The 18,376-nt window shown below is 32.6% G+C and overlaps 1 protein-coding gene across 9 annotated transcripts in view; it reads right to left on the bottom strand.

Annotated features, from left to right (window-relative positions):
• Window positions 1-18,376, bottom strand: part of LOC145277657 (uncharacterized) — a 301,800-nt gene that overhangs the window by 235,044 nt on the left and 48,380 nt on the right. For 2 of the 9 annotated variants that reach the window (XM_080129279.1, XM_080129287.1), the window contains exon 1: window positions 10,024-10,406. The exons of 5 other annotated variants lie outside the window; for them this stretch is intronic. The gene's annotated coding sequence lies outside the window, so the exon portion shown is untranslated. Of the gene's footprint in view, window positions 1-10,023; window positions 10,407-17,284; window positions 17,460-18,376 lie in introns of those variants that run through there. 2 more of the 9 variants (XM_080129281.1, XM_080129284.1) reach the window with 2 other exon arrangements.

Genomic DNA, 18,376 nt, shown 5'->3' with positions numbered 1-18,376 from the left:
GATTAATTGCATGCTCTAGTTGGGAACCCATCACAGTGCACCAGAAGGAAGCTTCACACGTCTCCTCGCAGTGATTTAGTTTACAATACATTATAGTCTACATTGCACTGTAGAGAATCTATTGTTGATTTTATAAACTTATTTTTATATATAATGGCTTGAATTAAGGTTTAAAATACAAAAGTCAAGTATCATAGTTTAGTTGTGCTTTAACAGAAACGTTCGCTTTGAACGTGCCCCGTCATATCAAAGAACCTACTGTTGATTTTATATGCCGAGCCTATCAGCTTGTGTGATAATAAAACTTTTCAAATACACTTGTAATGTTAGGCTGTGTAAGGTGTTAACTTTGGTCAAAATCGCTTTCCTTCTTTCATCAGATTTTTTCAATTATTGATACTTACCGAAGATATTCTGATACAAAAGTTATCTAAGAACACTGCCACTAGTTTTACATCTTGGACAGGATCCAAGAAAGAGTTTTAAACTTAATGTTTGCAGCTCTTGTTTCATCGCCACCATATTGTATCTGTGCTTGTTTGATAAGTCCTTCCACAGCATGGGCTCTGATTAACTTCATGTACTTATACTGCCTCAATGTAAATACCTCCAACAAATCCAACTATCAGTAAAATACCACCCTTTCACTGAAGAAAGGGTCCAAATGCAGGGAAACGTTCTACCTTTATAGCTTCTTTCCTCGGACTGCTTTACTCCCCTCCCTGATTCATTTTCTCGAATGTACTAACATGCAGAAATTTAAATGTAATGTGAACAAACTTCTTGCTACACAATTCCCTACTTAGGATGCCCATTATAAATCTGGTCCCTAATCATAGTAGTCCTTTACGTCTCAGTGGCAATATACCTTATTTGGAATGAATAAAAGTTTACAGAAAAAACAAAAATATGGCTATCACATCACATGATAATTTATCGATTCTATGTTAAAAAAAAAAAAAAAAAAGGAGAGTAGTAGGAAGAGGACTGATAAGTATAAAAGACTGCAAGGATGATATGATAAGACTAAAAAATAAATACATAACCCAAATTACAGATAGATGATTGCTACAAAATGCACTATAAAAAAAAAATAATAATACAGGAAACAAAATAGGAAAGGAAGCAGCTACATGGACGATTTCTAAGACTGACCAAAAAAGGATGCACGAAAATATATGAACATGACTATAAAAAATAACATTTGAATAGAAAAAGGAAAATGCTATGAAACAACGCAATCCAAATGAATTTTATAAAAGCCAAGATATACAAAAAAAATAATGAAAACAGTAAATATAAACTTTGTAGACAGAGACAGAACAGTAAATCAGATGATGAACGAATGCAACAATTTAGCTCAGGAAAAACACAAAAACAGACCTGAATGCATGGGGATGGGAATCCACCGAGAATTATGCAAACTTCTGCACTTTCAGCATGCAGACAAATAGTACACACATAAACTAGGAAAAAGAAAATTATAAAATCCTCTTGGATATTGAAATACAAATAGACAACTGTATCCAAACAAACAAACCAGACGGTATAATAGTCAACAAGAAAGGGGAAAAATGAACTAAATTGTAGATTTCGTCTTTTCAGCAACACTACCATCTATGGCAACACTTCAAAGTTTTCTGATCCTCTCTCCTCTGATCTTGAGCAGGTGGTGCAATGGGGAAAGAGGGAGCTAGTTCATTTTAATGCATCTAAAACCAAACTTCAATCTTTCCATCATCAATGCTCTGATCCCTGTCTGGCATCAATTAAAATGAATGGCTTTCATCTTGGGGAGGCTCCATGTTTTGACAAGCTTCTAGGTCTGATCTTTACTCCCAATCTGAAATGGAGCATGTACGTCAAATCCGTTGCCAAGGTTGCTGGAAAAATAGTGGGGTCATTCTACCACTCCAGTAGATGTCTCACTGCCAATGCTATTCTCTACCTCTATAAGAGCCAAGTACGTCCAAGGATGGAGTACTGTTGCCGCATCTGGGTAGGAGCTGCTAGAAGCAGCTTATCCTGCCTTGACAGAGTTCAGAATAAACTTTGTAGCCTAGTGGGGGATGCTCTTTTCCCTTTTCTGCAACCTCTTTCTCACAGAAGAGACACTGCGAGCCTGTCTCTGCTTTATTGTTATTTTCATGATCAGTGCTCGTCTGAGCTCCGATCTATGGTCTCCCCTTGCCTGACTTTCATAAAAAACAGTAGACTAGCTGAAACCACTATCAATAATTTCCCCCACTCTTTATCTGTGCCTAAACCTAAACATAGATTCCATGACCAAAGCTTCTTTCTTAGAACTGCACGCATTTGGAACTCTTCCATTTCCCTGTTTTTTTCAGCTGACTACAATATGAGCATCTTCAAGTCCAATGTAAACAAATTCTTGATGAATCGTCTCCTTAAGTAATCCAATTTACCAAATTTCCGCTACTAACGATTACTATGATATTGTCCGATTGACTACTGTACACTTAGTAACCTTATCCTCGAGTGGCCTCCGGGCCTTGATAAGTGGTGACTCCTATGTAAAAAAATAATTTTTTTTAAAATCAAATGCTGAAGATCATAGAGATAGGAAAATTAAACAAATACATGAAACATGCCAAAGAGCTAAAAGAAATATGGTACATGAAGGAAATTATTGTGATATCAGAAGTTATGAGAGCACTAGGGAAAGTTTTGACTAACTTGGAAAAAAGACTAAACAGAATTAAAATAAGGAATGACACTACACAGTGTACAAGACTAAAATATTTTTTTTTAATTCTTCAGCGTAATCAATCACCGATCAACATTAGGCGAGTTGAAATAGAAATAGAACAACAATTGGACAAAGAACATTACATGAAACCAAGGGAACTGAAACTATCAGAAATCTCATAATCTAATTCCGGATTTTTTTTTTCTTACTGATTGAATACTTTCTAATAGAAATCTATCAGGCATATGTATGTAGTGTGATGGTGTATGGAAATGAAACCTGACCAGTTAGGGTTGAGGACATGTGTTGCATGAAGAGAAATGATAAGATGGATGTGTAATGCAAGTCTTAAAAATAGTCTTAGTTCTAACCACCTCAAAGGAAGATTGAATTGTAAAATTATAGAGAGATGTGTACAAAAGAGTCAACTTTATGGTTTCGCCACATTGAAAGAATGGATTAGTGTTCATCGGTTAGTAGATATAGAACAGTTAAGGTAGCAGGTTCAGTTCACAGAGAAAGGCCAAGGAAAACAAAGAAGGAAATGATAAAAATAGATTTCAAGGATAAAGCAAAACCTGGCCAGAAAAAGGTTACTTTGTAAGTTAGTTTATAAAAGACATCTAATACATGCCAGTATGTAAAACAGAATATGATGGTTCTGTTTCAGAGTCTTCATCTCCATTTGCATTATTGCTTTTGGCTACTTTATTAAACAGTTTCAGGAAATTATGTTAGTTATATTGTTAATATTAGCAATAATTAATATTAATTATAGGCTCTGTAATTTATTTTTTTGACAAAATTAGTTATTGAACACAGCCACTTTAATATAGCCACATTCAATGCTATGTCGTTGATAATGAACAATTCCTGTTTTATTAGGAAAGCTTCATAGATTTTTAATCTTTCTTTTTAATTACATTTTACTATGATATTTATATTTCCTCAAAATTGAATGTGAAATTAATTACTGATCTAATTAGTCCACAGAAATGCGTTCCCTGTAATCGATGAAGATGCTATCTTTGTAATGTTAGACTGGTAGAGTTAAGGTGGTGAACACTGCTAACATGCGTGTAGCAAACATTATAGTCCCAACCAATGTCAATGGTTCTGGCCAGGAATTTTTATACTAATCAGGGTATCATACTGGCAACCTGAACCACCGGACATTTTCTCAGAATGATGTATGATCCGTCTCGGTTCAAGGAGATACATCCTCCTGAGGATTATCTCCTCCTTTAAGAGTAGGTTTATTGTGAATCACCTGAGGCGCACCTACCAGGGAATGCTGACAAATACATTGATGACTATATTGTACCTAACCAGTTATCCTGATTTTCTTCACCTTCCGGCCTTGTACAACATCTTTCTGAAATGGGAAGCATGTAAATCCAACCCAGGTCATTTTTTGCAGTTGTCTGAATATTTTACAAACTAGTTGATCCTTGAACCAGTTGGCATCAACGGAGGGAATGATAAATGGATGTGTTTCCCTTTCCAAATATCAAATCATTAATATAGAATACAAAAGTAACACTAATCTGAAAATTATTCATCTCTGAAACAATGCCAAATATAACAAATGGTCCTGATCAATTCTCAATTTCTTGTCACTACATCCCATTTCACAATAATATAAAGATAAATAATATTGATAAAGACAACAGTCCAAAGAGATTTAATATATATCATTTATCAAAAGTAATAGTCTATTTTTACAATTTTTGATCTTGGATAACGTTGAGAAAACAAATGATCCCAGTCAATTGCTAATTTCTTTTCCCCACTCCATTTAACCATATTAAAAAAATATGTAATGTTTGTGAAGTCAACAGTCCAAAGAGATTAACTATATATCCCTTACCAAAAAATAATATTTAAATCTTAAAATTAATACTTTTGTGCCCTCGTCAGTAAAAATTGAACATGTAGCATTCTCAATACAAGACAGTAAGTGATCAAAACTGTTTTTATCTATTAATGACATGCCATACTTGTAACCATGGTGAATTGACCTGACTTCTCCATCAACATTATTCAAGGGAACATCTTCAGGCTGGCAATAAAAGGGATTTAATTCATCTAAACTCGATACAGTAGTAGTAGTAGTAGTAGTAGTAGTAGTAGTAGTAGTAGTACAATGTCTTTGCATATGTAAACAAGAATCAGACAACCTTTTTTCTTTTCAAATTAATTTAATTATAAAAATTTAATTATAAATATTTTCATTATAAAAATTTGAACGAAAATAGTTCACAAAATTTTTAAGGATTAAAATATGTAAAAAAAAAAAAAAAAATATGAATATTTTATTTGTATTTTTAGTATAAAATGGAATTTTCACTAAAATGTTTTACACTACATAATATTGGAAATAGGTAGACGCTAAATTTCCATGGAGTCCCACTAGTAATTGTTCAATTTAAAATAATTAAAGATTGAATTATGTCGTTTTCTCTCTTTTTTTTTTTTTCAATTTTTTGTATCAATGCAGTTTATTTTTAGTTTCTGATCACAAAACGCTCTTGACTTTGGTATTTCCTTTGCGTTTTCATTTCTGACAAGGTCATTTTGTTTCAAAACCACAAATAACAATGGCTCTTTTTATCTTCTACTCTCATTAGTTTTCTTTACACCATAAAAAAAAGCATGTGAAAAAGTGAGTTCAAATGTCATATGATATACCAATCAGTCACGTAAACTGAAATAAATTTCTAATACTAGACACACCTATAACTCGTTGGGTCACAACCACAATTATTTCTTGGTCACCACTGATTTCATTCGAAAATTTATAAACTGTGATACATCTGTTAAAAAATTCTGTTGTATTACTAAAAAAGAAGTCTTTACTTCTACATTATCCTTATAGATAACATAGAAATAAAGATTCCTATTATTTTTCTATCTAATTTACATATGTGTTTATGGTTTGCAGGAACACACTATGTAAATTAGCGGAAAAAAAAAAAGTCACTTTTTCTAAATGCAACAGAGTGGTTGAATCAATACGCAGTTAGAGAAATACATAGATAGCTTAAGTAAGAAATGGGTGACATGTTCAGTTAACTACAATTTATGGTCAATTAGAAGAATCAAAATGGAAATTTCCTAAACCATACCTCAAAGAACTACAGAATATTTTAGCAAGTTTTTTTTTTTGTTGTCATCTTCAATTATATAAAATTCAATTTCTGTATGTGTTCCCTATGGAAAAATAGGTTAGATGATCTACAGAAACAGCAAAAGTATATTTATACATAAATTTTTAGGAGGAAGACAATGGAAAAGGTCTCAAATCTCTAAGTGCACTACTAAAGAACCTTCTTTAAAACTTAAAATACATTCTATTTTGATGAAATTTAAATCCTAGATATAAAATTTTCCGCAGATGATGGAAGTGATCCTGAATCTACATACTCTTTAATGTGCTGAATCTGTGTGTGCCTCATCTAAACGGACAGAACCTCTTTAAAATTTTTGATATGTATATTTATGAAATTTAAACCATATGCATAAGACATTTTTTTATTTCAATAAATACTCAATTACTAATCAATAAAAAAAATAATTCTATTTGTATTTATCAAAGTTACGTCTAGGTAAGAAACACATATGCATATAAGATTATAGTCTCATTAACACAGAGAAAAATGGTGGCATCTTTCTATCGATCCCGTAGATATCTCACTGCTGATGCAATTCTCTATCTATATAAGAGCCAGGTACGTCCAAGAATGGAATACTGTTGCCACATCTGGGCAGGAGCTGCTAGAAAGGACTCGTCCTACCTTGATAGAGTTCAAAATAGACTTCGTAGCCTCATAGAAGATGTCCTTTTCTCTTCCCTGCAACCTCTATCTCACAGAAGAGATGTTGCGAGTTTGTCTCTGCTGTATCGTTATTTTCATGGAAAGTGTTCGACTGAGCTTCAGTCTATGGTCCCCCCTCACCAAACTTTCATAAGAAACACTCGTCTAGCTGAAAACACTATCAATAATTCCCCCCACTCTTTATCTGTGCCTAAACCTAAATGTAGATTCCATGAACAAAGCTTCTTTCTTAGAACTGCACGCCTGTGGAATTGTCTTCCGTTTTCCTGCTTTCCAGCTAACTACAATATGGTTGTCTTCAAGTCTAACATAAACAAGTTCTTGATGTGCAGTTCCACTTGTTAACAAATTTACCGAATTTCCATTACTAACAATTACTATATTATCCAATTTCTACTGTACATTCTTTAACCCTTATCCTCGAGTGGCCTCTTGGCCTTGGTAAGTGGTGATGCCTATGTAAAAAAAAAAAAAAAAAGATAACAATAAACATGTCCGACATAGCAATATTTACCATGCCTATGCGAAATTCAAAGGCTTTAAATTGCCAGTTCCAAAGTATTTTCTGATTCCAATTAAAGTTTATATTTCAAAGTCGAGTATTATGGTTTGTGTTCTTAAACCAAAGATAATAATGTGCCATGCTTAAAAATGTTGTTGCTGTTTTTATTTTTTGTTTTTTAACTTGAAAATGACAAAAGATATATTTTACAAAAAAATAAAACAAGGATACTTCTTTATGTACGAATTACTAACTCTTGTGCCATATTATTTTATTTAATCGATTATTTATTGAAATGAAAAGTGGAATAGCCTATAAAAAAGTGAAATTTTGAATATCCTATTAACTACATTTGATTATAAAATTAAATCCATCAGCATTTATTTCTTTTATGATATAAATCTCACCTATCTGCTTAAATGTATGTATGTTTGTATGTCTGCCTAAAACTTTTGACAAAGGCAACGAATTGTCACAAGATCGGTATCGTTTTAAAGCTCGACCCTTCGGACGGCAAATATCAAAAAGTTGGCTAAAAACATTAATTCCTTATCCCTCAACTGGGCACTTTTCTACAAGGAGAGGTCGCTTTTTTCACTGATATTTTCAAAAGTCATCCCCTCCTTTCGATTGACTAGCCTTAATTTAAACCTTCACCATTTTCAGTTTGGCGATGGATACAACGATAAAGACGTCACATTTTTTTTTTCATGTTCTTTTCCTCCTTTGTGGTACAGGTTTGAGCTGGCCTGCCTACTACCACTTTTTTTTTGGCTCAACACACACTTCAAACGCCGGCCACCTAGGCTAGTTGTAAAAAAAAATAATCAAATTTGATCTTTTGTTCATAAAGACATAAGAATAAGCGAAGTAAATATTTAAAAAAATTAAATAAAAATTAAATAAAAATTAAATAAAAATTAAATATTATATATAAAAAAAAGTTAAAACTTAAAAAAATCGAAAAAAAAACATAAAAAAAAAACTAACGTAAGGCAAACGAATGATGTTAAATGTAAAAATCGGAAAAACAAAAACAAAAACAAAAAAGAAACCAGAAAAACGAACGTTAAAATTTCTTTAAAAAATCTGAATACCCCCCCCCAAAAAAAAACATGTGAAAAATGGCTTCAATAAGCCTGTTTCAATATTAAAATTTACAAAATCGGTGGGTACCCGGCGTTGCCCGGGTGTTTTTGGGTGTGTGTGGTCGGTGGGGGTGGGGGGTGTTAATGAAAACCTAAAAATAAGCGAAGTAAAAAAAAACAGAAAAACGAACGTTACGTGGAAAATGGCTTAAATAACCCTGCTTCAATATTAAATTTTAAAAGACATCTCACACCACGATTCGAACCCAAAACGTTTAGATAATGATCCAGCGCTCTAATCAACTGACCTAAGACGACGTACATGAAATTAGGGCATTTTTTTTAAATCTTTAAACTAAATCAGGTTACGACGTCGTATGACACATGCGTAGAAGTGAATTCGTCATGAGAGGATGGTTTTTGCTGACCCCCCCCCCTGTAGAAAAGTGATTATTTCAGGGTGAAAAAATTAACGTTTTTGGCCAATATTTCGATATTTGTCAGGCGAAGGATGGGGCTTTCATATGAGATCAAATTTGTGAATTTTTGTTCTGTTTGTCGAAAGTTTTTAGTAGACACACAAACATACACACATACATACATACATACATACATACATACATACATACATTTTCGCTTTTATATATATAGATGAGTCGCAACTCATGCATGGGGTAAACAAGATGGATTGTCAGTTGAATGATGATATTATAAGAGAATTGAAAATGATGTGGGAAAACTTTTGATTACTTATGGGGACAGTTTATGACAAGTAATTTTTACATTGGGTTTGAACATAACTATGTTGTAGTTGCATGGAAGCAGTCCTGTAGTGATGCATGCCACAAAGTTCTCAGAAGAAAACTCGGTTCATAGAAATTCAATCTGATTCTAGACGCATGGATAAATGAGGGAAACTTCTTTTCAATTGAGGTAGAAGACAAGTTCTTGTTTTATTGCCAAAAATCAATTACAGGTGATGTCATTTTTATGTCTGCAATTAAACTATGGTAGCACAAAATATTGAGGTACATGAAGCATAGGATATAAAATTAACAAAACATGAACAAGTCAAATATAACATCTTGGTGCTGCCATACTTAATACATTTTTTTTTTTTTCTTTGATTTATTACCAAAAACCTTTTGGAAATACAATATTCTTTGATAATAAATATTTAACAGTAAGAAAACGATTCACTTTTAATTTGCACCTAACTTTAGGAACGCATTTTTAAATACGATATTATATTTGAACAAAATTTCTTTCAAAGATTTACTTGACTTTATAGGATCGTTAAAACATTCATTTATACTATTTATAAAAATGTAAATTTGTTATAAGGACTACTTACAAAAACATTGGTTATAGTCGAATCTGTCTGTTCTTTTTGACTTCTCATTTCTGCTTCATAGAGGGGACGACAATGACAAGCAAGATATAGTCCCTTTTGACTAATGATTACCTTCCTCTCAGATAACTTGAAAACCCCATCCTTTTCCCTCATGTTAAGAATGGCTTTCTTGTCCACTGAACCATGTCTAATTATTCAGCCAAGTGGACAGCAGAAACCGGAAATCAAAAAGAGCAGACTATCTTGAATGTAACCAAAAAAAATCTCATATGAAGAGTACTAATTTTATTTAATATCCAGAAATGCTGTGTTGAGTCCAGTCAGTAGTTAGATGAGTAACCATTTGGGAATATCTGGTACTGTAAGCAAGCACTTCATACCAGAATCCTATCACAGAGATGATGGTGTATGACGAAATAAAAACCGCAGACTATTTGATGCTTACTCTATCCTTAAAGAAGAAAAAAGAAAACGTGTGAAAGTTTTATGAAAGGAAATAAGTCATACTTTATCATGTCTGGCTTCCTCACCTGGTTTATGCTGAGTAAGTTTTACTCATATCAGTCCAGGATATATGTCTTTGATGATCAATTTAACGGAAAGTAGACCATCGTGATTCCTTCCAGCTTTACTCTGTCAAGCTAAAGTATCTGTTCTGGATTGTCCATCCTTCCAGGCTTTATCTTCTCTCGTTGACAAGAGGGTTGATGTATTGTTAATCGCCAGAGGCACCCATACCGAGGAATACTGACAGGGCTATTCAAGCATTTTTGTAGCATCAAAGTGCACTGGCCTGCAACCCCAACCCCGTTGTGCCATTTCTTCTCACAGAAGGAAGGAGGTAAATACTTGCTTTATCTTCTTTATTCCTTTTAGCCCTCTTCCTTTTTGCTTTATGAGAAATATGAAAATCTAAAGCAAGTTATTGAATAAAAGCATGGAAATACTTGACACATTTTTTTTTTTTTACCAAATCTCCTTCGTGGACAGGGGGTGGGGTTCATCACCACCAACAACACGAGTATAAAAGTGTTTTCCTTTTTCCTGTGGTGACCAATACAACAATCCCAGAAATGTAACACAGTCAACCTCCTTATCTATAAACTCATGTTTTATGCTGTCATGATTATTTTGTTAATTTATTTTCTAGTTTTTATTATTATTATTTTTTATTCGATTCACTGCTGTTGCCTTTTGCCAGAAGATTAAGATGGTTTTTGGCAGAAGAATCTTTGAAAAAATCTAAGCTAAAGTTATCTTGTAAAATTTTAAGAGTTGAATCTAAACAGTAGTTAGTCAAAAGATTTGATCTGTAACATATAAAGTGTATCAAACTTTGATTTTGTCTAGCCACTTTTACATTTTTTATTGTTACTAGCAGTTCAGCCCTGCTTGGCTCGGACCCTATGTACTGTTCATAACTTTATGTGCATATGTACATATATATATATTAAAAGGTTTGACTCATGTCCAGGTAACTTACATCTAAAATTTCAAGTGTTTAGACCTAAAATTGGCGGACGAGTTTGGTAGAGTCTGCAAAGGTCAACTCTATAAACTTTGACCTCTTGGCGGCCAAATTTTTGCCCCAAAACTGATTAAAAAGCTTACTGCATGTATGAATACCCTTTATGTAAAATTTCAAATATTTAGACCAAAAATTTGATGAATAGTTTCCTAGAGATCGCAAAGGTAAAATCTTTTGAACTTTAACGCCTTGTTAGCTAAAAACCGATTTAAAAGCTTGCCCTATGCCTGAATACACTTTATGTAAAATTTCAAATGTTTGGGCCAAAAATTGGCTGAGGAGTAAAATTTTTTTAACCTTTGACCCCAATTTTGACCCCTTAACATTTATTGTTTTGGGCTCAAATCAAATTAAAAAGTTTGATCCATGTCCAAGGAGCTGACATCTAAATTTTCAAGTGTTTAGATCCAAAATTGGCAGAGAAGTTTGATAGAGTTTTCAAAAGTCAAATGGTTTAACTTTGACCCTTTGACAGCCAAATTTCTGACTGAAAATCTATTAAAAGGTTTTTCCAAATCTCAATACCCTTTATGTCAAATCTCGACTCTGTAGACTGAAAATTGACAGAGTAGTTTGATAGGGAAATATACACACACAGACAATTTCACTTTTATGGATATATAGATATCATGTTATTGGAATAATAATGATGTACTCCTTAAAAAATATTATGTAGTCCTGCCCAGTAAACTAGTAAAATGGATACATTTTTCAATTATGACAAAAAAAAAAAATCAAAATCATCAAGGGAAATAACTCTTATTTTTATTAAATAATGTATAAAAAATGTCTTCTTACAACTAAAATTTTATTATTCTAAAATAATTTTACTGTATTCCAGCACTGGGTAGGTACAGCTAATCTAATATATAAAGTCAGTCTCTTTATCATCTCCATTGTCATTGATAGTTTTATTCCTGCAAAATCAATATCTGATTCTGATTTTTCTAGCTGCAGTGTTTTGTTGAGAAAAATAAAATGTACTTCGATTTAGTTCCTTTTAGAAAATACTTTGTCCGAGTAGGAATTATTTTCAATTGATGACCATCTTAAAAGACAAGACTATAACTTTATTTATCTATACAGAGTTACTTCCCTTTTATTGAAATCGAAAAATTATATTTTGGAACAAAAAAGGCATAATTAAAAAAAAAGTAATGAACAATTTGCAAAAATAAACCTAAATAATAGCCTAAAATTAGGTTACTTAAGAAGATGGCTTAATAAGTATTTGGTGACATTGGAATTGAAAACGACCATGTTGTAGTCTGCAAGGAAGCAGTCCAACGGTAATGTTTTCTGCGAGTAGGAAATTTTTCAATGACATACCGTTTTTGAAAACCAGAATCTCCCGCCCCCCCCTTTTTTTTTGTAAAATCTTACAAAGTCAATGATTTACTTTTTATATAGCTAGCATTGCTAAATTATATATACTTAACAATTATTGATTTAGCATAATGTCCTTTCATCCGAACAAAGCCAGATTTGAAGAAATATGTTTAATTGTTTTTGTTTTTTTTGTTTTTTGCTTCAACCAATGCTTAAACTATGCCATATAGATATATCTATATGCAAGAAATGTACTTTTGATTGAGTTTTAATATGAAACAAATACGGCATAATTATTTTAACACACTGGTTCCTGTTACATCACTGAAGTTAAGTATCCTTAGGCCTGGTCAATAGTAAAATGGGTGGTCATTTCGAAATACCGATTTTCTGTCTGTGTTCTCTGCTTATCTCTGCATTGCTTTTAGTCATCTTGGATTTCTCCTAACCACTGGAATCAAACATTGTTAACTCATGTGATGAGTTGTTAGGGATTACACAACCCTTGCTTCACAATTTAGCGTGAGTCATCCATCATCCTTCCAAGATGATCAGATGGTCAGTGTTGTTCTGATGGACAAACATCCAATATTCAACAACTAGCAGAATCCATGTTCTGGCATTGGCAGGGGAAATTGTGGAAATCAAAAATCGCAACTACTGGAAGTAAATTGATATAAAAAAAAAAAACAAAAAAAAAAACAAAAAAAAAAAACAAAGACTTTTTTCACCTATAATTCTAATCCTTTATCCAAAATATAAAACAAGTGTTTTTTTTTTTATAAATAAAAATATGTATTATAGTAAAATAAAAATCATCCTTAAATTACAAAATAAGAAAAATTAATAATTTATTAATGAGGTTTTCTTTTCACAAAGCAATATATAAATTACTTACATATGATTAATATAGGGATCATGAAACAAGTGCATTGAGGACATTGCCAAGGTTGTTGCAAAAAAAAAAGCAGATTTTCTCTATGACGTTAGAAAATTCTTCAGACTTAAGAGTATCCTGCACATCCAAAAAGCCACTGTTTGCTCATGCATGGAGTATTGTTGCCACATCTGAGCTGGTGCATTAGACATTCATCAACACATGTCACAGAAACATCCCAAACATCAGATGGTCAGAAACTATCTCCAATGAACAACTGTGGGACAAAACCAACCAAACCCCAATGGAGATAGAGATCAAAAAACGAAAATGGAACTTGATTGGCCACACTTTGCGGAAGCCTGCATCAAACATCACCAGGCAGGCCCTTGAATGGAACCCGCAAGGCAAGCGTAAAATTGTTTGCTAAAATTGGCAGACATGGAAAATAAAATAAAAAAGCATTGAGGCTGAGACTATGGCTGCCAGAATGACATGGGCTGAACTAAAGAAGACCATCCAGAACCGGGTCTGTTGGAGGCGTGTCGTTGCAGCCCTATGTTCCCCAAGGAATCAAGAGGCCTAAACTAAAAACTCTCCCAGAATCCTAAAAAAAAAAATCTCCAAACTAATAGATTCCGCACTATCAAGCAGGCTCCATTTCCTGTCCCATCACCACATCCCTGTGCCTGTTTTACAAATACTTTAATGGAATGTGTTCCGATGAATTCATTATACTTGTACTCCCTCGATGTACATACATCCGACATATACGTCTAGCAGTAATTCCCACCCATAATTGTAGCTGTTCCAAGATGCTGGAAAGACTTCTACTCTAATAATTTTTTTCCCCTTGGACTGCTAGACTTTGAAATTCCCTCCTTTTTTCCTATTTCCCTGACTGTACTAACAGGTAGAAGTTTAAATGTAATGTGAACAGACCTCTTTCTCATCTCCTCACATAGTCTCCTGCAGACATGATCTCAAATAGTATCCTCTTGCATGCAAGTACCAATATGCCTTGTTTGGGATGGACAAAAGTAAAATATATATTAGAAACCGATTATTTATGCAAATATAAATCAAGCTTTTTAATCACACTGTTAGTGCAATAGATTGCCCAACTTTATAAATACAAAGATATGGGAAGGAAATACTATTGATTTAATAAGAATAATAATATACTGTTTATGGTTATTATTTTTGCCAAATTGTTCATTGCAAGAGAAATGTGTAATTTCACAATGGCTGAATAACATATAATTGGCTCATTGCCGTATGACATGTGCCAAAAGTAATTTGACAATTTAGTTTTGTGCGTCCAGACTTTAATCAAGACTAATTTACAATAGGAACAATATGCTATATGATATTTTGTGTGTAATCTGGCAAGGATCTCCTTTTACTGGTAGCACTTAGACTTTATAACAATTCATCTTCTATTTTTTTTACTCTATCCAAATCTTTATGTATTATATAGAGAGCAAATATATGTCCAGCTAAAACTTGAAAAATACACCACAAACACCCACAAAGTTGGTATTTTTTTTTTTTATTAATCAGCGTAACTCTGGATGTATAATATCTAAAATAAAAAAAAAAGAAAATTCATTATTTCTTGGTCAAATAGTCATCTATATAATTTAATGTTATCATGAAGTACACACATCTTTTAATGTTATCGTTTAGTCTGTTTTCCAGCTACTAATTAAAGAGAAGTAGTTCTGACATTTTTATGCAGAGCTATTTCCCTTATTGAGTTGAATCGTGTGTATGTCCAGAGAGAGAAATGTACTGGGTGAAGAAGAAAGATAGGAGCCGGGGGTAGAAAAAGGATAGAAATTATGTTACATTTTCACCCCAGGTAATACCAGATAGCCCTGCTAGTTTATATACAATACTAAAACTCTAATAGTCTTGTTCGCTTGTTTAAGATGGTGGATGTAGACTGAATGAGATGGGAATGTGGTAAAAAGTAGTAGTAGTAGTAGTAGTAGTAGTAGTAGAAGCATAAATAGATAAATGATATAAATATAGAAGAAAGAAAAGGATTAAAATGGTAGTAATAATAACAGCAGTGTAAAAAAAAATACAGTAAGAACATGATACAGATAAATAATTGACATAAATAAAGAAGGGAAAGGAAAAACTGAAAATTGCACAACATTATGAAAAATGGTAATGTAGAGCTGGGAGCAGTAGTACTTATCTCATTTTTTTTTTTTTTTTTTTTACACAGTGATCACCACTTATCAAGGCCCGGAAGCCACTCAGGGATAAGGGTTATTGCAGGTTTCTTACCCGGTAAAAAAAAAAACGAAAATCATTATGCAATTTTTTCCATGACAATCTCCACGTAAATTATTAATTTTGACTACATATTAAAAAAAAAAAAAAAATTGGCATTCGATTCAAACAAACATCAAAAGTGATTTACCGGGGGGGAAAAAACGCAGATAACATTTTTTTTTTTTTTATGAATAATGTGTAAAACAATTGTCACCTCCTCCTTTTTCATCTGTCTGTCTGTCTGTCTATCTGTCTCTCTCTCTCTCTCTCTCTCAATCCTATCTATCTACCACCACACTTTTCTCTTTCTCTCTCAATCTCTCTATTATGTTACTTAGACAATTAAAAAATAAGAATAAAATTACTAACAGAAAAGGTTTGAGAAAGAAGTAGGAGTACACAAAGATCTGGAGCACATGAGACATAATGTGTAATATGAGTTTTAAAGACAGGCTTAGTTTTGATGACCTGAGAGGAAGATTAAATCTGGACAGTATAGGGAGATGCATGCAGAAGAGTAGACTATGGTGGTATGGTCACATTGAAAGAGTGGATGAGAGTTCCTGGGTCAGTAGATGTTAAAGAGTCGAAATAGCAGGGTCAATTCATAGGGGAAGGCCAAGTAAAACATGGGAGGAAGAGATAGGAAAAGAGGAATAAATGAGTACCTGGCCAGAAATAGGTCAGTTGGAAAGTCAATTTCTTAAAGCTGTTCCAGCATATAAAATGGACGTTTAACCAAATATAATTTTTTCAGATAAAATGAAAATATCTTTTAACTAAAAAAAAAAAAAAAAGAAAAAAAAAAGCGATGTGATGCAGAAAACTGAGCTAATTTGGGGGATCAAGATGCTACCAGTCAATTAAAAAACAAGTGTTAGAGATAACTCAATACGCTGTTCAATTAAATAAATGTCGTATACAGATATTATATCAGATCAACAGATCTGCCAATGAGATGAAACCTTAAAAAATAATGCAATCAGTAGATATGTGAAGCGTTTGCCTCCCACTAATTCGGTCTTTCTGAGGATACAGAATAATGACAAAGATATGGTTCAATGCATTTGTAATTTGACTCTGGATGACAGTTTTGGCTCTCAGATATTGAGACTGAAGATGCGCAAACTGGGGTCAGCTCTACATTGCAACCATTTGCGATGGTATGGACCTGTTCAAGATCTGGTTGGATATATAGAGATGTACAGACATCTCAGTTGAGGGTAACTGAGGTAAAGTAACTGCTTTATGAAGCAGGCGAATATTATAATAGTTATGTAAAACTTACAGATATTTACTTAATGTTAATTACTGCAGTGATGTCAAGTCTTCACCTTTTTCATGTTTATGCATAAACAGTTTAATGGATAGCACTTTCATCTGAGAATCATTAAATGGTCCAACGTTTAAATTGAAAAGCTCAGCATTTACATTGAAAAATTTATTGATGCCACGACAAGATGCAAATAAAGTTAACTTTTTATATAAAAACAATCCTTAAAATGATTTATGCTATTTAGGTTTGCATCAAATGTAGAATGCACAAAGAGTGGATAGACAAACAAAAAGAATCTCTCTCTCTCTCTCTCTATATATATATATATATATATATATATATATATATACATACACACACACACATTACTCTTGGAGACCCGGAAACTTGTTTGCCAAGTCGAGACAGTAATCAGTTATATATATATATATATATATATATATATATATATATGCAAATGTATCCACTCTAAGATATAAGACATGTACTTACCTTTGCAAATCTGATTATTGGTGTTGACTATCCACTTATATAATAAATCGCTCTATTCATAAATAAAGGCTTTATCTCCCAGGTTTGTTTGATAAGTCAAATGATGGTTAATCTAATGCTGTACAGTCTTTGGTATTCGTGTACGAGTCTGCAACAGTCCAGTTCTTTTAGAAGTGTTTTGAACTGTATATCGCATAAGTATATATGTCACGGCCTTTATTCTGTGCTGCGGAAGAGTTTTGTTCTAACTAATACTTACCAAATGTCACTGGGTAACCTGCCAAAAGGAAGGAGAAAAATGTCCTTGATAATAATCTAATGTTATGAAAACCGTTTTTCAGACACTGGTATCATTAAATATATATATATATATATATATATATATATATATATATATATATATATATATATATATGAGGAGGCAATTAAGACATTTTTTTTATTTATTATAATTCATTCAATTCCTGCTTTATTATGTTTACTGTTGTTTTCTACTCGTGTTTTTATCTGAAACATTTGAATTTCTTCCAAATTTCATTTGTGATATTTTTTTCACTTATAAGAAAATTCTTGTTGCACCAAACAACACTAATGGTTTATTGACTCCAAAGAAACGTCAGCAACTTCATATTCATTTATAACAACTCATTCAGAAAAAATGAACAGACGAAAACCTGACTAGGAATTTTGAAAATTATCATTCAGAAACTAACTGTAATTTACAACGATTGCATACATAAAAAAAAAGACCAAGACGAATTGATAGTGATAAAGAGAGAATTGATAGTGATAAAGAGAATAACAGCTCAGTTTAGAGACTTGAGTGTGCCAAGTTCGAATCCTATCAATTCAAAAGCACGGCTTTCACTTATGAACATTAGCAATCTTTATATGAGTCGTCTTATGAGTATCCAATTTAAAAAGAAAGAGAAATCAATGACAACAAGAGAGTCAATTTAGTCAAAAAAAAAAAAAAAAAAAATGCCATGCAGAGTCATACAAATTTACTTTAGGATGATTCTTAAAAAAAATAACTGGTACAAATAAACCTCAGTCTATACCTTACTTGTCCACCTAGTTTCAGTCATGAAT

The sequence above is a fragment of the Euprymna scolopes genome, chromosome 6 (assembly GCF_053919585.1).
Source record: "Euprymna scolopes isolate OS-2025 chromosome 6, ASM5391958v1, whole genome shotgun sequence".
NCBI classification, from domain to species: domain Eukaryota; kingdom Metazoa; phylum Mollusca; class Cephalopoda; order Sepiida; family Sepiolidae; genus Euprymna; species Euprymna scolopes.
This window is presented reverse-complemented; position numbering and strand designations above follow the sequence as displayed.